The sequence below is a fragment of the Falco rusticolus genome, chromosome 3 (assembly GCF_015220075.1).
Source record: "Falco rusticolus isolate bFalRus1 chromosome 3, bFalRus1.pri, whole genome shotgun sequence".
Taxonomy (NCBI): domain Eukaryota; kingdom Metazoa; phylum Chordata; class Aves; order Falconiformes; family Falconidae; genus Falco; species Falco rusticolus.
Window position 1 is genome coordinate 83,583,905 of NC_051189.1, and position 23,897 is coordinate 83,607,801.

Sequence of the window (23,897 nt, forward strand, 5' to 3'; positions counted from 1 at the left end):
CGCCTGCCTTGGCTCTATTCTACTTTTCAAAGCACAGATCTTATAAAATACAGCTTCTTCTTGCAGAAATAAGAAGCCCGAAGCGTTGAAAAGGGAACTTGGTAAAAGGAAATATAAAATTCAATACCCACAGCAAGCATGCCTGCACCAGTCTGCCATGGAAATTAGGGCTCTAAAAGAAGGGGAGATGACATTCTATAATGCTTTGGCTCTGAAGCCACAGTGCTGCCCAAGAACACCCATTCAGCCCAGCTGGGTAGCCTGTGCCAAAAGCTTTCTGAAACTGAGGACACTGGCATACGTAAGACAAAACCACAAAAATACAGATTATTCATTAAAAAGTCAATTATTTCTCATAAGAGAAATCTCCCTACATCTCAGGCTAGATTAGTTTATATACTAAATAATGAGATTACATATAATTTTAATTAATGAAGCTACATCTTTTCATATGGCTCACTTTTTGTAAGTAAATCACTGAAAGTAGTAAATACCAAAACTTTTGCTCCAGTAATGTCCTTGCTCCAGTCACGTACACTATTTGAAGTTAAACTTTAAAAACTCAGATGATATACCTGTCTTCCTCTACCACAAGTACACTGTACAAAACTTCTATATGAGTACAATACCTCAATCTAAAAGGACTTCTGAATTGTATTTTCTTATTTTCTGCAACAAAGGAACCAGCTTAACAAGTTACCTAGTTTGTGGCATACAATTAAAGTTGCTACTCTCTTGTAAAGTACCCACAGAAAAGACATGTACACACATACATAAACATGCTTATTCTATTACCTTACTTTCAAACAATCTAATTATTTTTCTCTTTACTAAATTATTAACTCCAGTATCACAATAGAAAGCAAAGTAATTTCTTTTTTTGTATTGCAATTTACCTGCAAAAATACAAACGGCCTAACAGTTAATTTTGTAGAGCTATATTTGCAGAAAACATCGAAGTGCAACAATCCCTGCTATCAACTCCATAGCTTATGAAATCCAGCTGAAATTTGTGCACAGGAACGAGAGAGACCACAGATTCAGGAATATGGGTAAGGACACACGAAGCGGTCCTACCATGCTTACAGACACTCTGGGAGGTGGAGAGCCGTACTTCCCAGTCGGGCTGGTTCACCAGGGACACACGTGGAACTACAACTGCACTGGGACAGGAAGAAATACCACAGTTGTGAATGAGATGCCTGCTAAGCAATTTCAGACACACTGGCTGAAAGTAGCTCCCCTGCTGCAGGATCGCTTTATCTGCAGTTGCAAAGAAGCCTCCTGGAAAAAGCCCCTTTGCCTGCTTAGCTCACCCTCATGCTCCTCCAGGGCTGCCTGACCCTGGCAGGGAGACTCTACTGAATCAGCTGTTTCATAAATACTAGTCCAAGGAGGTAAACCCCAGCAAACTAAACAAGACTATGAGTCAAGAACTTGGTCTTGCTCCCAGCTCTGCGAGTAACTGTCATTTGACATCCATTAAATTTTCCTCTTCACCTGACAAATTAAGATGACTTACCTGCTCACCCCATCCCCAGCACCCTACCACAGAACACAGTTACTGGGCCTGACTGGGAAGACACAAATGCCACCTGGAATGCCTCTTGCTGCAATCCAGGAGACCCTCATTTCCATAGTGCACCTTGCTGTATCAGGTAAAATCAGCAGGGGTTTGATAAGTGTGCATGTCTGGGAGTGGGGTTGCTGCAGAGCTGACCTGTGTTGGAGGACCTCAAGTCTAACATGTAATGAAAGATGGGACACCAGGATGGGTCCAGATGCCTTCTCTGCATGTTCATTTAATTGGCTATCTTATTTATTTCTGAATACCAAAATCAGTAATTTAAAGCTTACATTAATTGACAACATATCTTAGTAAGTGAAATTCTCAGGCTCAAATACTAGTTTTGGCCTGTGACTAAGAACAAATCCAATGAGGCCCACCAAGCATGGTGGTTTTCTGTTCCGATTAGGTTTTCAGGAAGATGGGGGAAATGAGCCTGCCTGAGTTGCTGGAAAAAAAAATTATCTGCTACACAAAATGCTTGCCCTAGCACAAACACTCCAAAATATTTAAAGTGTATTTGAAAGGGACAGCAAGGCCACATGGTCAATGGGGAAGCTGCTTTATGATCGAAACTAAGCTACTGTTAAGACACCACCAATTTCTGTGTGTTCAAAACCATTACATCGCTGCCATACAGGCAGCAACTGCCTTTTGTTATTCTGAACTTCTCTGGGGACTGTATTCAACTTTATCAAATTTTAATTTTTAGGCTCTAAGTTTTTGTAAACTTTGTTTCCACCAAAGAACACCTCAAAAACTGCTTTAGTAATCTAGAATTTTGCAAGCATCAGTTTACATGAAAAAAAAAATCATCAGATTACACAACCAAGTGCTGCAATAAACTGTACTTTTGTCAAATAGGCTCAAAATCTGAACAGAAAAGTAGCTAGTATTCTACAACCACCACATGTTTCCAGGATTTGGGTTTTTCTAAAAAATACATATCTTAAAAGGGGGCTGGGGGGAGAGGTAAAAAAAGGCACATTGCATATCCTCTTCATCTAGAAACAGAGAAATCACAAGGAATGTCTCTGACTTTAAAAGTAATGTTTTGTGCATCTATATGTTATGTATACATTATTTTATATAATGTATCGATTATATATTATATATAGATATGTATATATAATATATAATATCATATATATTGTGCATAAATAAATAAGGTATTTATTTATTTATAGATAATGAGATAGATAACGATCTATCTCATTAGTTTACTACTACAATTGTTCAAAGGGGAAAGATTGCAGCCAATTGCACTTAGTAAGCTATCATCCATCACTGAATCTATAGCATGATGTTACCCAGATGAGCTGTTACCATTATATATTTTAACACTTTTTCATTACACAAATTCATATGAGAAATACCATATAGAAAGGAAGCATAGAATGCGTTTTCAAAAGCTACAGAGAAGCTACTGTACCAAAGGTAGTTTGTATAAATATATATATATATGAATCAGCAACAGTGTTTCAACAGCAAACACCAACACAGCAAAGGCCTGTGTTTGCACTAGTCCATCTGCTCAGAGATGGACTTGTAATTTAGCTCAGACTTCAGTACAAGAAATCGGACAGACTCAGGTTTTTAATGAGACCTTAAAGCTGCCAGTACTGTAGAATTACAGAAAATATGTCTGAAATAGGCCTCCAAGGCCATAGGCCACTACAAAATCTCTAGATAAGGCAGATTTTTTTCCCTAAGTCATTCTGGATATTTAATACACATAACCAGTCCCTTACAGCTCCCCTCACCACAGCTTCCCTTGGCCGCCTCCCTCTGTTCTGGGCACCACTGGCCTACTGGTAACAAACTTGCTTCAGTGTTTATGTAATACACGTACGCTTAGTGTTCCCTGTACTACCCAGCATGGACGCAAAAACCTAATTCCAACAGTTTTCTTCAGAAAACATTCTCCCACATGATGTTGACCACGTACCTTTCCTTCTGCTCTGGCTTCTCTCCTCCGGAAAAGCTACCCCAAATTCTTCCCATTTTTCCCCCAGAATAAGCTGGCTGATAGCTTTTTAACCCTCACTCCTGAGAGCTTAGCACTCAAACTGAAAGGAAAAACTAAAGCAAATAGAAGAAAAAAATAAGAATTAAGCAGTTTAACAGAGTACACCATAGCTGAGCAACTATAGCACAGAAGTACATCAGCTGCATTTAATTTCCACAACAGCAACAATATTTCCTAACTGTCATAAAAATACAGATGAGATTCTCCAAGTCAGAGCATACACATGCTCCTGAGAGAATCAAATTAAAATCTTAGATGATCATAGATAGATGAACAGGAAAAATACTACCAGCCTTTTGGGAACATACTGGGAAGTCAGATATAAATCATTCATGAATTCCCATACTCCACAGCATTGGCAAAATTCTATCTCAAGTTCGACAGCACACACACACACCTTTTTTTTCCCCCCGTGTCTTTCTAAGAGCATCCAAAAACTTTATTTCACTTTAACGAAAGAAAAACCACATAACCAACCCTATAAACCCAAACAAAACCACCCTCTCCCCATGGACCGGGTGCAGGCACTGGCAGCAGCGGCAGCCCCTGTGAGGCAGTGTCAGGGCTGCCCCGCGCCGGGCACAGCCGGTTCCAGCCGGTTCCAGCCGGCTCCACCGGCCCCAGCGCAGGGCACAGCCGAGCCCCGCAGCCACGGGCGGGCGCCTCGGGGAAAGCCGGGCTGAGAAAGGGCAAAACGGTGCCCGGCAGCCAGGGCTGAGGGCAACGGGGTGAGAAACAGCCCGGCCAGCCCCGAGGGGGGAGCGGGAGGGGGGCAGGGGGCTCCGGGCGCCCCCGCACAGATGCCCCCGCGGGCCCAGGGCATACCCCGGCGGGGCCGGTGGTTCCCTGCAGCCCCTGGGAAGGGCCCAGCTAGAGCTGGGAAAAGTGTGAGGCGGAAGGAGCGGCAGAGAGGAGCTGTATGGACTGACCACTGCTTCCCATTCTCATCCCTCGCATCACCCAGGGGGGAGGAGGCAGCGGCTTTGGGAGTGAAGGGAGGACACTGAGCCTGGGGGAAAAAAGTGGAGGTGTGGGGAAGTTATTTTAGCTTTTCTCTGTTTTTCACAGTCCAACTCAATCGGCAGTAAATTAAGTGTATTTTCCTCAGGTCGACTCTGTTTTCCCAGTAACTGGTCAGTGACCTCCATGTCTTCATCTAGACCCGGGAGCTTCTGCATCTTACCTTCTCCCCTGTCCTGTTGAAGAGGGGCTGGGTAGGGTCTGCCAGCCCGACCAGGTCAACCCACCCACCCCCCACCAGCTGCTTTTGACTTTAACAAGAAAGGTAGACAGAAATGGCCTGGGTTTTTCTTTTCTTTTTTTTTTTTTTTCTCTTTTTTCTCCTTTTTTTTTCTTTTTTTTGTTTTTGTGTGTGTGTGTGTAGGTTTTGTTGTTGGTTTTTTGTTCATTTGTTTCAGTCTTGTGACAACATGGATTCCTGAATAGATGGATACAATCTATGGTTGTATACACTATACAGCTATAATCTGCAACTACCACGGTCACCACCTCATGAGCCAATGAAAGCCTCATCACATTAAGATTCCTGTTAAATCACTATTAAGTACAGTGGTGGAAGTATTTAAAAAAATTGGACAAAATCAGAAGCAGAAAAAAACCTCAACAATATATAGCTATGGAAAACCAGTATGATAAACATTATACAAATAAGGCCAAGCTATGTAACTGAATACCAGTTTATTGTCTGGAGTACAGATGGGCAGACGCTGCTCAGTGAGGAACTGAATCCAAAGAAACTCAATAGTTTACATGGGTACACTGGTTACTTTAACTCTCCATCAAAATAATCTGAGCAACGCTTCTTTATGCTTTGCTGTCCACCTATTATAGTTCCATAATCGACTACCAGGCATTCATCTCAATCCGTACAACTAATTTCAACAAAAACTTCTTGTTTTGCTTTTTGTTGTTGGCTTTGTTTTGAAACTTTTTAGCCTTTATCACTTTGTGTGAATTAAGTTTTTTAAAGAAATTTGAATAAAATCAGTTGACAGAATTAAAAATTATTGACTTTTGGAAAAGCAGGTTAAAAATAACTTTTGCCATGGAACTACTCACCAAAAACTTAAAATCTGACCTGAGTCCTACTGGAAGCATTACTCCTAAGATAAACAGGCCAGAGAGGGTCAGTGGGTTGGTTCTTGACTCTGAAGGTAAGTAAAAAATAAGCTACCCTTCCTTATAGCAGGATTTCATGCCTTCTCTGAAGCAATACAATCAACTTGGCTAGTTCCAAGGTCAAATTGCAAATGGCTGTTCAGGCTGAACTCAGGCACAGAGGTACATACCCAACAAATACACAGAGGTGCCTTCTACACCATACATAAATCCTTAGGTAAAACAAAATAATGATGTCATTTCTAAACGCACATGAAAATGGCAATGTCAGATGTTATGGTTTCACTTGAAAGCTTAATTTTGCACGCACACTTTGATTTTAATCATACTGGGAAAGCACTTTATTAAGCAGGAAACTAAGGAGGTATAGCTATGAAGACATCCCTGGTAAAAGCATTTTGGTGGCATAGTTCGCCAGTGACATGTTGCCACTCTTTCTCAGATGGGGCGGCTACACCTGCCTTTCAAGGATCTTAACTCTCCTCCTCCTCCTCCACATCAGAAATGCTATGCTACATTCACTGCATCCATGTAGAGCATTGAAAAAAAACTAGAACTGAAAAAGTAGCAGCATCAACTGTAAACTGAGCATTTCATTCCTTTTCCAACTTAAACAGCATTGTTTTAATAAGTTATTTTATAATGTACACTTAAAGAAAAAGGGAGTATTGCTTACAGGGGCAGACTTCTATTTTTAAATATTAGATTGATATTCTTTTTAAAGTCACTTCGTTAATGCTGTTTACATAGTCTAATGTTACATCACCTTTTCACGGGTAGAAAGTGTAGACAGGTTAAAAAACCTGAAACAAACAAAACAGCTCTTCAACGGCTGGAAATCTATGGTAAAACCCAAGTTACTCACTACAGTGGCAACTGCATCAAATCAGTGAAATCAGAAAATCCAAATATGTTTCTTTAATAAAAAGATACTGCAGTAAGGAATATGTACTCCCCAGTGGGTCTTTCTTGTACAATGAACCATTTATCAGTGAGAGCATTCATTATAAAAGTGTAAGTTATGCTGTCTTACTGCACAGCAATCAAATGTGGCTTATTACTGAGCTAGTCTGGAGAACCATGAATAACACTTAAGTAGCCTTGGATAAGAACCAATCACTTAAAATAATCCAATATGCAATTATGTATCTAGAAATGCTTCCTTTCCTCTACCTTAGATATGCTGTATAGAGATTACAGTATGACTACCATTTAATAATAAGAATTGTATTGTTCATATTAAAGTTTCTCTTACTTTTTTTGCTATTGTTTCAAAATGATGGGGATTTACTGTAAAATGAAAATACTGGAGCACATTATTTTTTTTACCTAAAACTGCATGTTTATGGCTACACTTAAATTTACTGTTTATGATTTCAGTAACTCATATCAAGATTTCAGAAGCAAGGAGTAATACTGATCCTGTTTCTAGCTGGTTTTAATTAAAAAATAAATATATTAAGTACTCCAACATTCTTCATGATAGTAACTGTATGACTGCCTTAGGAAACTTCTGTTTCTCCCTGCATATGTGAACAACAGTTGTTATTTGAAACCCTACAGTCGTGAATAGCTCTTACATACTAGCTTTGGATAACTGTGGCAAGGAAAAGAAAAAAAAGAAAAAAAAAAAAAGGTTTCGCATCTAAAATCATGAAAACCACCAGCTTTCATGCTGTTCACAGAGTCATTCTGATAAACTAAGAAGTCAGTGGGTGTAAGTTAGGACAACATAGAATACAATAGCCCTGGCCATTCTTGCAAATTATTACCTGTATCACAAGTCATACTTGGTGCAGATATGGAAGGAAAAAATAGCCCAAATAATAATTCTCATTATTACATATTGTAAAGCCAATCTAGACCAACCAAAATGTTTACAGTAGTGTTTTGGAATAAAATCTAAAACAGAAGTAGTAGAAATTGGCACTGCTTGAGGATTTACGTATGCAAGGAATCAGCTTCAGCAGAAAGAGAACCAATTGTATTCCCTTACTAATACCAGACTGTGGAGGTGATGGAAGGCTGAGACAGCAGGATACATATCTACTAACGTATTAAAACTATTCTGCAATGAAGCTGAATCCTTCAGCTGTTCAACAGTGAAACAGGGTAGGAAGACTGTGAAGATGGGCCTTTTGCACACATAACCACTGAAATTATAGATTTCCTCTACTGTCCTATCTTTGCTGACAGGTTGATACAATTTGTGGCTGGGTAAGTATTCTTAAAAATAGGTTGATAATCCATTGCATCAACAGAAAGATAAGAAAATCTGCCAGACCCTGCCAAATACCTCAAAGACGAAATGTCTTAAGATTGCCCAAGTAGTTATCACAACATCCTAAAGCACATATCTCCTAGGTTGAAATTACTAGATGGGAAAAGAGATTAATTAAAGGAGACATGATATCTTTAAAGACCTTTGCAAAGGCTTAAGCTCCGTTAGGGACCAGGGATATGAGGGATCAAGTCAGCAGTCTTCTTATTCTATCTAACCCATCACAGGGGCTTTCCAAAGAGCAAGGGTTCTAGTTTCTTGCTAGGATTGTTCATTGTTCATAGACCCATCCAATTCCCTGTTCACCAAGACAGGCGAGCTTGTCTCTCCTCTTTTGTGACGTCAAGCATTGCATTCTCCATTATTCAGCCATACTATTTGGGTATTAAGCCTCTTAAGTGGATGAAAAAGAATCCTCTAGTTTCAAATTTTAGGTAAAGTTGAGGTTCAGGTTCAGTAAATCATAAAATTTCCGTGTTTTGTTTTGTTGGTTTTTTTCCTACTGCTCTTTGCAGAAGTGTGGTGGAAAATATAAAAGATCCCAACTATCACAGTAAAGGACAAAGACAAGCAAATTCTAAAACCTGACTGAAGAGTAGCTATATTGGCAAACTTCTCCCAACACTTTACTCGACTTATCCTACCTTGAAGTCATACAGATAAACATGTAATACCTAACCTGGAAACCACAATTGCTGGCATATATGCAGCCAGTATATATGAAACTTTCTGTTCCTTCCTCTTCCACAGATGCCTGACTCAAAAAGGCATTTCCTGAAACAATACAAAGACTACAGCTCAACAGGAAAAAAAGTTTCTTCCTCAGGGACTCTCTACTCTTGCCCTGAGTCTGATTAAAACATCCCTATTTTCCTACTCTCCAAAGGGGAAACAAAATTAAGGGGGTTATGCACACAGTAGCCAGTATGAGGTCTCTGCAGGCTGCATCAAATACTTTCCTACCACTACCTACATTAACCAGTGCCAGAGTGCTGGAAGCTGTATGAAACCTGAAGTCTTGCCTAGAGCTTAAGGCATCTGCAATGCTTCCAAACTTTTTAGTTCAAGATGATCCTGTTAAGTACTGTTTTGTTTAAGTAATATGCCATAAGACAAGGCAGTTTTGCTTTTTTCTGTAATACTTAAAATTTCAAATGCTTTGAACTACTATAGAGCCTTCCTCCTTAAAATCAAACAAAAAAAATCCTAAAACATTCCCAATTATTTTAGCACTATAACTCTGATGTTATGACATTATGAGAGAGAAGTTACGGCACTTGGCCCAAAGGGCTTTGAAAAAAAAGATGAGCGAAAGATGGCCCAATTGTAGATATCTTGGTTTATTTTCTCTCAGACTTGAGTCAGCACCACTCCTGAGTACACAAATATTTAAAGATCAGACCCAAACCACAAAGACAGTGAGTTCTATGTCAGCCAACTGCCCCCATCCCCTTTATCTGTCAATATATTGTAGCAATTGAGTAAGTGATTAATCAGGACCTGTAAACCACAAGCTAGCTTGAAAGATGTTGCTACTTCATTGGTACTGAAACCACCTACCTAAACTGTAAGAATTTACCCTGAACAGCTAGCATGCACCATCTGAGAACTGAGCAACCTCCTATAATTCTAATGAAAATATTTCACAGTTGGAGTCAACAACACAATCACAAAGAGAAACCAGCACAAAACCTCACACTTCTGTCAATATTTTAGAGATCTCAGCGTGAGGATTTACAATAATTGATTTCAGTTTTTCTGAAAAGTCTATTCATAAATCAAGCAAAATTGTTCCATTCATGGAATACAATAAAAGAACAGTTTGCTGGTGTTACCGAGGGAACGGGGGTTCTTATTTCAGTGACAATGCCAATATCCTCAAGCACACAGCAAAATGCATATCTGTAAGCAAAAGCCAGAAACACTCCTACAGTGAATTCTGGAAGTCTTGTATAACCTAGATAGCATAGGAGTAGATGGTACTGACCAAGGAAACTACAGGCCCCTCAGCTTCACCTCCATCCCTGGGAAGGTGATAGAACGCCTCATCCTGGAGGTCATCTCTAAGTATGTGGAGGAAAAGAAGGTCATCAGGAACAGTCAACATGGATGCACCAAGGGGAAGTCATACACGACCAACCTGATAGCCTTCTATAATGGAATGACTGTCTGGGTAGATGAGGGGAGAGCGGTGGATGTTGTCTGCCTTGACCTCAGCGAGGCTTTTGTCTCTGTCTGTCACAATATCCTCACAGGTAAGTTCAGGCAGTTTGGGTTACATGAGTGTACAGGGAGGTGGATTGAGAACTGGCTGAATGGCAGAGCTCAGAGGGTTGTGATCAGTGGCTCAGTCTAGCAGGAGGCCTGTAGCTAGCAGGGTCCCCAGGGGTCAGTACTCGGTCCAGTCCTGTTCAACTTTTTCAGCAATGACCTGGGTGAAGGGACAGGGTGTGCCCCCAGCAAGTTTGCTGATGATGCAAAACTGGGAGGAATGGCTGACACACCAGCAGGCTGCACTGCCATTCAGCCAGACCTGGGCAGGCTGGAGAGTGTGGTGGAGAGGAACCTCATGAAGCTCCAAAAAGGCAAGTGTAGGGTCCCGCACCGAGGGAGGAACAACCCCATACACCAGTACATGCTGCGGGTTGGCCTGCTGGAAGGCAGCTCTGCAGAGAAGGACCTGGGAATTTTGGGGGACAGCAAGTTGCCCATGATCCAGCAGTGCTCCCTGGGATGCATTAGGAAAAGCATGGCCAGCGGGTCGAGGGAGGTGATCCTTCTCCTCTGCTACAAAATGATTAGGGGACTGGAACATCTCCCTTATGAGGAAAGGCTGAGAGAGCTGGGCCTGTGTAGCCTGGAGAAGACTGAGAGGGGATCTCATCAATGTTTACAAATATCTCAAGGGTGAATGTCAAGAGGATGGAGCCAGACTCTTTTCACTAGTGACCAGTGATGGGACAAGGGGCAATAGGTACGAATTGAACCACAAGAAGTTCCTTCTTTATATGAGGAAGAACTTCGTTACTTCGAGGGAGACAGAGCACTGGAACAGGCTGCCCAGAGAGGCTGTGGAGTCTCCTTCTCTGGAGACATTCAAAACCTGTCTGGACACGACACTGTGCAACCTGCTCTAGGTGACCCTGCTTTAGCAGCGGGGTTGGACTAGATGATCTCCAGAGGTCCCTTCCAACCATGACCATCCTGTGATTCTCTGTAACATAATAATGGTGTGTTTCGTTTGGGTTTTATTCATTGGTCATTTATTAACTGGGAGTAACTTGAAAATTTAAGTGATGTTATGTTCTGGGTCTCGTTGGGATAGAGTTAATTTTCCTTATAGAAGCTCAAATAGTGGTGCTGTGGTTTAGGTTTGTGATCAAAACAGTGTTTCAGATACTGCTGAATGGTACTTGCACAGCATCAAGGCCACCTCTGTTTCTCACTGTGCCCCTCAGCAAGGTTGGGAAAAACCACAGCTGGGACAGCTGATCCCAGCTGACCACAGAGATGCTCCATACCATATGACATCATGCTCAGCCATAAAAGTGAGCGTCAGTTTCTCCAAAGTAGCTGTTGCTTGGGGACTGGCTGGACATCAGTGTTCTGGTGGTAACTGAGTGCTTTTGCATAATTTCTTACTTTTTCTTTCACTTATTAAATTGTCTTTATCTTGACCCACTAGAGCTTATTTCCCCTCAATTTTGCCTGTCCAATTCTCTCCCCTGTCCTGCTGTGGGGATTTCACAAGCAAGTGGGTGGGGGGTTAGCTGCTGGCCAGGGTCAACCCACCACACGCCACGATGAAGCAATTCCCTACCAAAAGTAATAAGAGAAAAAAAAAAAAGTTTGTAATGCAAGAGATGAGGTCAATGGCACCAACACCTAAGGACACATGTTTGTTACAAAGAACAGAAATAGCAAAGCAAAAGCACAGCCCTTTTGATTCTGAGGCAAGTAATCCACTATGTGCTAAAATAGGCTGTTTATTACTACTGCTTTAAATTTAAATTGCAGGCTGATTCATGCTGACTACTCTTAATGTTTCCCATGGCTCTGAACCTGAAGGAGGATAGACAGTTTTGGTATTGGTGTAATCTCAGGACTAATCTACTTCCTCACTAATTCCTCCAGTTAAGGAGCTTACTTATATATCATACTGAATTGCACAGATTCTCTTTGCCTCACATCTCACTTTTACCAGAACCCAGACAGCAGGATGCATATGTCCAAGCCTCATACAACACTGTACAACGTACCTCCAGACTAATCTACAGAGACACAGTGTCTAGCAGTTAGGGCTCCACTAGCCAACCAAGAAAGCAGTCACTCTGGGACTCCTCTCATGGGTGTATCCCTCAAACAGAATGCTGACAGAAGAGCATGAAGTCTCCTCACTTATTTACTACACGCTGAAGTAGGGACCTGCTGGAGTAAGGATGTCTTCTCCTTTAAATGGCTGGATTCACCTCCCCCAGCCTGAGATGAGCATGACAATCAAATGTTTCCTAAGCATTTTCCTGGAGAGCCAAGGTGCGTCTGCAGATAGACGGACTGCAGTGCTTATCTCTCTTTCCACATACAGTATCCTGCTGATGTGATACTGGCAGAGCTGCCTGGTGGGCAGGCAGAGGACTGAGCAGTACTCCTAATGGAAACTGTGGCTGCTTGTCTGCTCACTCCTTTTGATATGGGCTTATGAATACATCCCAGACCCCACAAAAAGCACCAAATCCCACATCAGATTCCTGTGTGATAAAATGAGCTCAGGATCCATAGTTTTAAAGGTGAAGCTGGGAAGTTATACTCTCCTTTCTCCTCCATAAGTGCATCATTTTACATTTATCCACATAATTTTTTATCGCCCAGTATTCTGGGGGTTTGGCTTAATAAACTCCTTACAGTATTTTGAGACCCTAATGCGTCCCCACAGAGAATGCTGTGGTATGAGAAGCTCCCTGAACATACTTCATGGTCAAGAAAGGTGAAAAAAAAAACCTTAGTCTTTCTTTAATTTCTGTAGCAGTTAGCATGAACTATGTCTAGACAGGATAGCTGTTAGCATAAGGGGTAAATGTTAACCAGTTCTTTACTGTGGCAAAAGCAGATGAAATACAGTCAACCAGCCACCCTGAAGAACAAAATACTTTATGTGTGTTAAAAGATAGCCCAACTATGCAAACAGCCCATTGATCATCAAACAGTGCAAACATCCAGAAGTTTCTGGAACAAACAGATTGTGAGCAGCAACAGCAGCAACTGCAGATCAGAAAAGATCACCATTTAAAAGGACTAATCACAAACATGGTACTCCCTGCCCAGTCCTGTACTTAGACCTGGACCAAATCATCTCTCCCATGGAACAGCAAAATCATGTAATTTTTAAAACTGCATATATGTGTGATGAAAGTCTTTAGGTATCCAAATCCATTTAGTCTCCATACTGTCATTTGGTTTTAAATGGCAACAATCTCTAACTGTCCCTATTCATTACTAACCCTGCAGTATCACTGCCAAGCTTCTTGCTCCAGACAAGTTTTTATTAACTTTTTATGCCTTTTCTTGCTTCCTAAGCCATTTCTGATGTTCTTATTATGTTTTTATATTGATCCTGCCAAAGTACAAAATTATTTCTCTCTCTTACATGGGAACTGGGCCTCAGCAGTTGATTATGCTGGATACCCATGGACAGCTTTCTTCTGCTTTCTGGCAGTACTCAGTTGTTCACCACTCCAAGTCATGTCCTTCAAGTATACTCAGTGCCTCCTACAAAGAATTAGTCTTGCTATTGACCACTTCTGGCTTCCTTGAGAAATGTTCTTCCCACACCACCATCTACAGTTGAGCCTAGTCTGGTAGATACTTCGACTCTGCCAATTCCACCATCAGTGAAAAAACTAGAATACAACAAGCTGGCTAGTACCTGCTTTCCTGGTGATAAGCTTTGATCATATAGACTTTTAAAATTGAGGGGTTTACTGCTGCCAATGTACTGCTTCTAACATCATATCTGTACAGCTCTTTGCATTTAACACGCTTGGTATAATAAGTCCAGTTCACTTTCTCCCTCTTTCTCACCTATCAGTAGGTTAATAAACAGTCATATCTGAGCAGTGGTGAGTGAAGGTATTTTAGTTAAGGTCTATAAGAAAAATGATTTTTTGTTTATATAAATATAAATGTATATAAATTTCATTTTTCTATCAATACAATAAACTTGTACTATAAGAAAAATATATATCTTTTGGATCAGAAGATACAAGAAATGTTCATAGGAAAGCAGTGGTAAGTATAATGCTATGAAGTCTGAGAGAAGACAAAGTAACATGTTATCCACGCAGTTTTGCTTTAGGATATGCATGGACTTTGTACCAATGCCATGGTTTTCTTTGTGTACATGACTGTTCAGAAAACTGTAACTACTAAAATAGTAACAAGAGAAATATATAGCTGATATTACAAGTTTACAGAGGCACAAAGGATGCTAAGTAAACATGAAAAATAGACAACTTCTGTTACCAACAAGTCAAACAAAAAAATAAACTAGTCACATGAAATGGTGCATTTGTAAGGATCAGTCTAGTTTTTCCACAAAATTCAATAGTATTCCTGACACTGTGTGCATCTGAGATGCCATAAAACTTTCTCTAAGTAATTTATATGCCATACCTGGTTATCTTAAAGTGGGGACATAAAAAGTATTACTGTACCAGCCAACCCAACACTCTCTGAGAAAAGAAAATGCTACTGTTTCATTTTTACAGAGTGCAGATGCACAAAAAGACAAAGTATCTCACCTAAGATACAACAGAAACCTTTTAAAGCAGACCAAAGTTGAATCCAGCTCTCCCAAGAGTCAAACTTTTTTGACCTTTATGACAGCATGTACAGTTTAATGGAGAAAACCAAACAGATATTACATCAGTATGATCCTAGCTATTTTTCTAAACTGTATACAGAGGAATATTTTATGTGGTACTGAGCATGGAATCTGGTTTTTCATAGAAATAACTACTGAAAGAAATGTCTACTGACACATCAACTAATGAAGTGCATTAAAAACCCAGCAGAGTAGCAAACTGTGTCTACATCTCTGCCTGCCAGAAAGCAGAGGCAGAAGTCCTGGCATTAATGCATAATTTTTTGGAAAGTATATTTAACGTGCATGAACCAAGTTTGAAAGTTTGGATTTAACTGAAATACATTAAAATCAACAATGACAATCAGTATGACAACTCTTCTAAACATGTTTGGTTGAAAACCTATAGCCACATGTTGTGGAATGAACTGAGCAATTTACAGTAAATGACATAAAATAAGAGGTTATCTGTCTACTTATATGCTGTGTCTTGTGACTTAGAGAGAAAATGTCATTTGCATTTTCTTTTCAGTTTGTCTGAAAGTTAGGAAATTACTAATCCCTTCACATAGTTGTTCAACTGAAGCCAGTAATCCCTTCCCATGGTTGTTCAACTGAACCAATGTACCTACACAGCACACATCATCTATTTTAATTTCTTCCTAGCCAAAATGATATTAACCAGGAGATAGCTAACTGATGGGAAAGAATAAAAATATGCATGTTTAAGTTGTGTAAGACTGTAATTAGTCTTAATAGTTTCAATCTTCACTCTGTCACACTAAAAGGGTATCAATTTACAGTGTTATCTTTATACACATATGTTGAGCACATTCTTAAAATATATCTGATAGGAACACATCACTTGCAAGGCATAATAAGCTGGCTATATTAAGTCTTTCTTCTTCCTGTTTTCAATACATCAAGCTGGATAATCTGTTAAATGACAGAAAAAATTGCTGGGAGAAAAATACAGATAAACCTAAACCTTTGCATAACTCCCTCTGAGCCAACTGTTTTAAGGGTCATTTAAGAATTTCTGCCCTCCTTCACTACAAGCTTGGAACTTCTCATCCTCTGATCCTTCCACATAAGGGACTTTGAAACTTTGTTTCAGGAAACTAATTAATCTGGAAGGTACAAAATAAAATTAATGTGCTAATACTTAGAAAGACTACAAAGTGTACGTATGACCAAAAAGTGCAACAGAGCATATAACATCTTAAATATCCACAGAAACACTCAGAGCAGCATCAGAAATAGCAGAGAGAGGTTTGTAACTACAGGCAATAGACGGTCACAACATGTGAGGCAGGAAGTGCAGAAAACTTTCACTCCAATATTTTTACTGCTAAGCGATGAAAGACGGGAAGCAGTCTAACATAAGGATTCTGCTGTTGCTTAAGAAGAAAACCTACAACATTTTTTCCAAACACAAGCTGAATAGACTTCAGTGTGATGGAGAGTGAGGCTGATTTGAACTGTATTTGTGAAGAATGTACATCATGTCCTGCCTATCCACAGCCATTTTGCTACAAGACCACAAGTGACCTACAAGACCTCACCTGGCATCAACAGATTAGTCAAGTGATTCTTAAAACAATGAAGTACCATAGGAACTCACCTAAAGGAACAGTCCCACTGCACTATCTGAAGCTCAATCAAACTTCTTATTTCAATGCCAGGGATGTGTTGCCTCAAGAGCACAAACCTTCCTAGAAAGGAGATAGTAGACCCTTTTTTCAGTGAGGATAAACAACTGAACTAACATGGCAACATTACACTGACCTTTAATTGTGATTACTTTTATATTGCACCTACAGGTATACCAGGCAAGTGAACCTGAAATAATTTTCTTTAAAAGCCTAAAACTAGGGCCTTCTTTTACAATATTGTAATACCACTATCTTTTTCTTAGGGGACTGCTTGACACAACTTACTAAGAACATATGGCAGAACACAACTTGGTTTCTAAACAGGCCCATTACAAAATGGTATGCTCAGATATCAGAAACAACAATGAAGTTGCAGTGGCAACTAAGCATAAGAAGCGAGTCAGCTCTCCCCCTCAGTACTGTACCTTGGCTTTACACCAGCTAGGTGCACAGAACTCAAAATTACCTGTGACTTAACTGTACTTAAATCTTACTATACACTGTGTAACTCTGTTTTCCTAAATCAAAGTTATGAGCAGTAACTGAAAAGAAATCAACATATTCAATTCAGTACATATCCTCCAGCATCCACTTCTGCCATCTATTGTAGCCCTGCAAAGACAGACTAATCTCCCCAACTCCCCTGCTTTTTTTTCAACAATGTCTCATGGATTGACTACTTCCGTAGCATTGTATCCCGGTCTCCAAGCAGTGCAACTCCTTTTCACCATTCTTTCTTTTCAGATTATTATTTTCAAATAAGAACTATCATGCAAGTCTTTGACAGAATTAACAGCAAATTACTGCGATGTTTAAGTACTTAAAATTGCCTCACTGGAGCAGTATAACAACTGCTATCCCCAGTTTTCATTGCAAGGTCATTTTAAGATGCCACTGAATTCCTTTGCACTGTCAAGTGGCTGGAACAGCAACAACATCCACTCAAAGCAGGTAATATTTCACTGCACATGCAAAAGACATGCACACAATTGCTTAAAGTTACACAAATTTTACAGTATCTGTTTTGGCTGTCTACATTACCTAGTTTTAACAACCTAAATACACACTATAAAAATATATTCACAGGATGCTCTCATCTACTTATATCTACAGCATCTAAATTGTATTTATTATTTTACTTACAAGCTTGTCCCGTCAAGTTACACATCATAACAGAAAATCCAGTTTCTTTATATTAAAAAAGTTTGCACAAGTTAAGCAAATGGTGCATTCAGGGATGTACTGCCAGAGACACATCACATGATATCATGGAAGCAGCCAAGGACATGAGCAGGAGGCCAAGAAGGAAAGTGCCGCTCCTCCCTCTGCCTCCCCTTCCCTCTCCCAGCCTGGACCCAGGCGAGAGGTGCCACCTCCTGCAATGGAGCCAGTGCTGAGGGGGAGGTGCACAGGGCAGAGCTGAGCCATCCCAGCTTGTAGGAAAACAGTCAGCAAGAGCGTGGAGTCAGGTTTGCTGGAAGCAGGTTTTGAAAACAGCTCTGGTGGTATTCACTTATTTCATGATGTAAATACTGGTGAGGAAATTTCACAATTATTTCTCTTTTAGTTACAGGCCGAGCTAGCAGTGCTTAGCACTTCCCATTATAAGATCCTATTTTGATCCACTTATGCTTTTCACAAGCTCACTGTTTGGGCTGAAATACTCCATCCAAGCAGCTGGCTCATAATTAAGCACACGCACACATACACACACACCAGTCTTAAACAGTTCAGACATTTCCAAGAATTGTATTTCTGGAAAGTATCTTTTCCTCTCTTCATGATAAAAAAGTCTCTCAGAAAAGTGGAATCTCTGCAAGTGCTTATGTTCTACAGGGCACAGCAGCAAGATTATTGCATTATAGGAGCACCTAGAGCCTTCAGCTGTAACTGAGGATCCACTGGCTTAAAAACTGTAAAAATTAAGAAAAGACAAAAATATCACAAAAACATAATACACAGATCTCTACTGAATTCAATATGCTCCACCAAACAAGCACAGAATTTAACATACGTAATTATTTTCTGACTACAAAATAAATTATTCAAAGGCATTATTCGTAAGTTATTTGATAAGAGGTTTGGGGCTTGTTAGTCCAAACACGCACAGGAAAAAGAAATTCAACTGGAAGTTTACTAGCCTGCAATAAAGCCAGCTAGGAGAAGCAAAGCCAGCTAGGAGAAGCAGTGGATATTCATGGCTCTGAAACCCCCTCATACATTTTACAGTGACTTAAAGCTGAGGCAGTTTGAACTTTATGATCTCATTATGGCCACTACTTAATGAAGATTGCTTTCCCCCTCACCCTTCACTTCCAAAAAAAAAAAACCAAAAAAACCAACAACAACAAAAAAAACCCGAACAAACAAGCCACCACAATCTGAAATCACTAAAGAAGCATTTAAAATAGGCAGCTAATCATTAATTGTTTTATGATCTGCAAACATCTGCAAGATTTACTGAATGAAAATATTACACACAAAGACTGTACAAGGCTAGAAATAGCGATTCATTATCCATTTCCTTTATTAATTTGCTAGAGAAGTTTGAATATACAATCCCAAAAGAACAGTTATTCTAATGAATCCTCTCAACACTCATATGCTGTTGCCCACCAAAGATAGATCTTAACACCATGGACAGTCGTTTCCTCTCCTGTAACTTAAATCATTGGATACATCTTATATATGGAGCTGATCCAGGTTCAGCTACAACGAGCCAGCTTTAGTTTCATTGCTCAGCTACATCCTGTCTTTGAATGCTGAAGCATTACCATCACCTTCAGCCCTATCACTTCAGTTCGAGCTGGGCTTTTATAGGTACCTACCAATTACAAGAATCTTCTATTAAGTATGCTCAACTCCACCACCAGAAAAAAGAACTTGCTTTCAATTACTTTCTCTAAGAAAAGAAAGTTGTAATACTTCAGACTTCATCCCATTTAATCCGGAATGGATACAAACTCATATATGTGACATGTCCTGAAGAGGACTCACATATTGCCAAGGGAGAAGAAAAGAGACAAGTATCTAACATCAATCTGTTGGGTCTAGATAGTAACCAAGAAAAAGAAGCAAAAGAAAAGGAAATTCCAGAACACATTTGAAGACTTCTCACACACATCACTTCTGCAGTTTCCAGAGTCTCCCAATGATACCTACCTTGCTTAAATGTATCTCTGACCCATGTAGTAGAGTTATTGTATGTGGATGAGCCTGAGTTTCCTACTATTGATTAGAAAACAAAAGGCAGATGTAAGCTTAATGAAGTATGAGCACTTCCTGCAAAAATTTAGCTCTCAATATACTGGAAGAATCCTGTGGCATAAGATGAGATGTTGCTTCGCTGTCTTTTCTTGACAATTCTGAGGTTGCCAATAGACTCCAGTACTGAAGTAAGAAGGGAAGTAATGTCTCCTGTGAGAGATCCAGAGAAGATGAAACACACACAAAATACCCCAACACAAAACCCAAGCAGCACCACTCCACCACCACCTGCAAACAACCCACTGTGTATCTAGAAAAGGAGAGAGACCTATGTCATTGACTTCGTGTTTCCCACAAGTCATCACACCAGGTATGTATCTGCTCTTCAGGCTCCAGCTGGGATATGTTCCAAAATGCTATGAAGAAATGAAAATATGCATCAGCTACCAACAGCCCTGAGATAGGTTTAAGGAATTTAAGATTAACTTTTTTTTAGCTGAGGTCTCTTCTATTCCTCCAAAGTGTTTCAGTGATGTTTGGCAAGGGAAACACAATACGGAGTAAGTGGGGATGTAGAGATTCACAAAACGAGCATATAAAACTAGTTGTCTAATAAGAGCTAGCTGTCTATAGTCTCCTCCTAGTTATTAGGGTAAAATAGGTGCTCCTGCAGAGTGATTAATTCTATCACAAGACAAGCCTCTAAGGCAGAACGGATGACTCATGTTTAGGAAAAGGAGGAATCATCTCGATTACCTGTAGCAAGTGCCTAGACCACTATTTTAAACTCTATGACTACCTTTTCAGAGAGCTAAAATTAGGTAAGATGAATTGCATCTGAGATGCAGAATAAATATACCAACAAACAAGCTCATCAGGGAAATGCTATATAATGAAAAGGTTATTCAAAACTTCTTCTGGAAAGATGAGTATAAATATGCCCATGAAAACATCCAAGCTTTTCCTATACCTTTCCTGTTTCATACACAGAATTAAGTATCACTGGAGATTTTTTCATACATTATTTTCAGCAGAAATGTATGTGCATGCAAATTCAGTACAAAAATAATTATGCAAAGTATGCGGCATTTATGATAGAGTTGATTGCTTTTTTTCCTTTAGAAAAGGAGATGATATAATACTCCTCAAGCACAGGCGAGCAAGATTTATTCCAAACTAGAATCCCTTATAAAAGTGACATTATTTTTACCTCTTCTGTAGTTATGTCTATGTATTAAAATGTAAGAACTCAATCAAGTGAGTGCTGAATGACAATATCTATTCTCCACACTATAATTATTTTTAAATGTTTTTAGCTAAAAGTTGGATATTAAATAAACATGCAAGAAGGTGGTTATTAATAAATATGCAAGTGTAAAATGAACAATGATTATACCAAATTATTCAGGTCAGAAGGGACTTCAGTGGGCATTCTTATCCAATATCCTGATCAAAGCAGATCACGATAATCTGCTTCACCCAGATGATCAACCTTCAAGACTAGGTTGTTCAGGGTTTTGTCCAGTTGGCTCTTGAAACATCTAAGAATGAAGATACTACAGCCTGTCCAGGCAATCTCTTCCACTGCTTAGTTACACTTAAAGTTAATTTTTTCTCCCCCTTTAAGTCAAGTCAAAACATCTCCGTTAGTGAGTCCACCTCCAGCCATGCCTCAGCAGAAGAGCCTGCCTCCGTTTGTCTTGGTAACTACCTCACAGATACAAAAAGGTGGCTACCAGGTCCCCCTAGGCCATCTCTTTTTCAGCCCAGTTTCTCATCCTCTCTTCACAGAGCAACCGCTCTTGTCACTGACAAGCCTGGAGGCCCTCTGCTGAGTTTGCCCGGGTTTATCAATATCCTTCCTGTACTGGAAGGTGTTGGTGTGTCCAACATTGGGGTGTCCCCCAAACCTGTGCATGGTAGTCTAGGCACAGTCTAACAAGCGCTGAGTAGAGGTGAATAAACTTTTCCCTCTATCTACTGGCTGTGCTCCTATTAACTCAGCCCAGGACGCTGTCAGCTGCCAAGGCACCCTGCCAGCTCATGCTCAGGTCGCTGTCTACCGTGACCTTCAGGTCTGCTCCAGCAGAGCTGCTCCCCAGCCAGAAAGTGACCAGGATGTTCCAATGGCAGGATTTTGTCCATCCCAGGCTCAAGGTTAAGTTACTTGCCTGATTTCACAAGGTTACTGTCAGCCCTCTCTTCAAGTCTGTGTAGGCTCTTCTGACTGGCAGCCAGGCCTCAGAATGCTTTGACTGCACCTCACAGTTTGTTGTCATCCACAGACAAGTGCCTTGCATCTCCTCCTCCTTGTCACTGATGAAGAATTAAACAAGACAAGGGCACAGGATACACCACTGGTCTGACAGCCCCGCCAGTTTTTCATCCATCTGGTAGAGCACTCATTTGGGATGTAATGTCCAAACCTGGATACAGGGATGCCGCAACAGCCTGTGCCAAAGTCCTAAAGTCCTTCATTGAAAGTTATTTTATAAACTAGAGAGATATTACATAGGATAGAAGGTCTGTAAGCAACTGGTTACATATGAGAGAACAAACAAAAATAAAGAGAGAGTAAGTGCTTCCTACAGTGACCATGGACAGATTCCCAAAGACAGCTGGGTTGCAAGCTGGGGTGTTTAACATATTCATACTGCTCATACCCTTTTCTGGACTGCAGGCATGATTAAAGTTGCTAAAGTTTGATAAATTGAAAGTATTACAAAAAATGGTCAGTTAGGGAGAACTGCAGAGGACCTTACAAGACTGAATGACTGGGCAATAAACAGCAATAGTTTGCCTGCATCTTGAATATGGTGAACAGCTCTGGTTCTTCTTCGTTAAGAGGATACGGAAGAATTGGAAAGGCAGAGAAGGGCAACAGACTCAACCACGTAGGGAACAAGGACACATGCCAGAGCTCTTTGGTCCAGAAAATACACAGCTGAGGGGGTGAATGAGAAAACTCAAAAACCCTGGGTCGCACAGGCAGGGTGAACTTGAACAAACAGGGACAGCAGACGAAGTAAGCGAGTGCCAAGTTCCACACAGACAAAAGGAAGGGGCTCTTTGTACATCACTGAGCTGTTGAAGTCCTTGTGAAACGATCCTGCGGTTGCTAAACATGAACATGGTTTCAGCTGAAGTTTCAGGTGAGAAAAATTCACCGAGATTACTAAATAAACACACAGAACCACAACCATTTCTGAGGCTGGTACCGTGCTAAAAAGATAGGTCATGTGCACTTGCCTTGTTCAGATCTTCCTTTCAGATCAAGTGTCTTTCACAATTGTTAGGGGCAGGACAGTCAGATCCAGTACAGCAGCTCTGATTTTTTTTATGTTGACTTCTCACAATACTCAACTAAAAAAGTAACTACACTAAAGGTAACCATGGGTGTTCTACTGCTGTTTGAGAGGCCTTTGGGTTATCCTGCCTGGACTCCAGGTGGCACTCCAGAGGGAGTCTCCTGTAGATCCTGTATCCTACCTGCTATGATGGAACTGCAAAAACTAGGGCTGTCTCAAATGGCATTTGGCACCTACGTCAAGATAACTGAACTGAGCCCTCCATTCTGAGAACACAGTGAAACAGAAGAAAAAAAGGCATATAAAGACCTTAATACAGGGAAAGTTTACATATTTTACATAGAAAACCTTTGTTTTCACAGTGCACACATAAATCAGAGAAAATGTGTTACAGCAGAGCTTACTATGGGAACACAATATTTATTTTTCCTCCATACTTGGGGATATGGAACGGACTTTAGCGCATAACCAAAGGATCAGTGCAACCCCTCAGCAGCTGCAAGTTACGTGAGATTTAAGCAGTGTACTATGGAAAGCTGCGAAGGCTCAAAATCAGATCTTCTTAACCATATGGAGAAAAGCCACACGAGCTCATGAACAGAAGTCAAATTGAACAACCTGAGTATGAAAACAGAAAAAGTAACCTTGATACTGGCAAGCATGTTGACAACTTCAGGACTATGCCAGTGATAAATTGATCTGTTGGGAGCAAAGAGACAAAACTATTTCTACAAAAGGAAATTCAGACTTCTATCCCTCCTTTCTTAAAGGGTCTGACAGGGAATTTGAATATAATTTTTAAAGATCCCACACAGTTATACAGTTTTCTAGATTAATAATTTAGAATTGCTT

The 23,897-nt window shown here is 40.2% G+C and overlaps 1 protein-coding gene across 7 annotated transcripts in view; it reads right to left on the reverse strand.

The window, feature by feature from the left end:
* The window catches only part of CTNND2 (catenin delta 2), a 679,250-nt gene that overhangs the window by 555,217 nt on the left and 100,136 nt on the right, over positions 1-23,897 (reverse strand). The gene's annotated exons all lie outside the window — the stretch shown is intronic.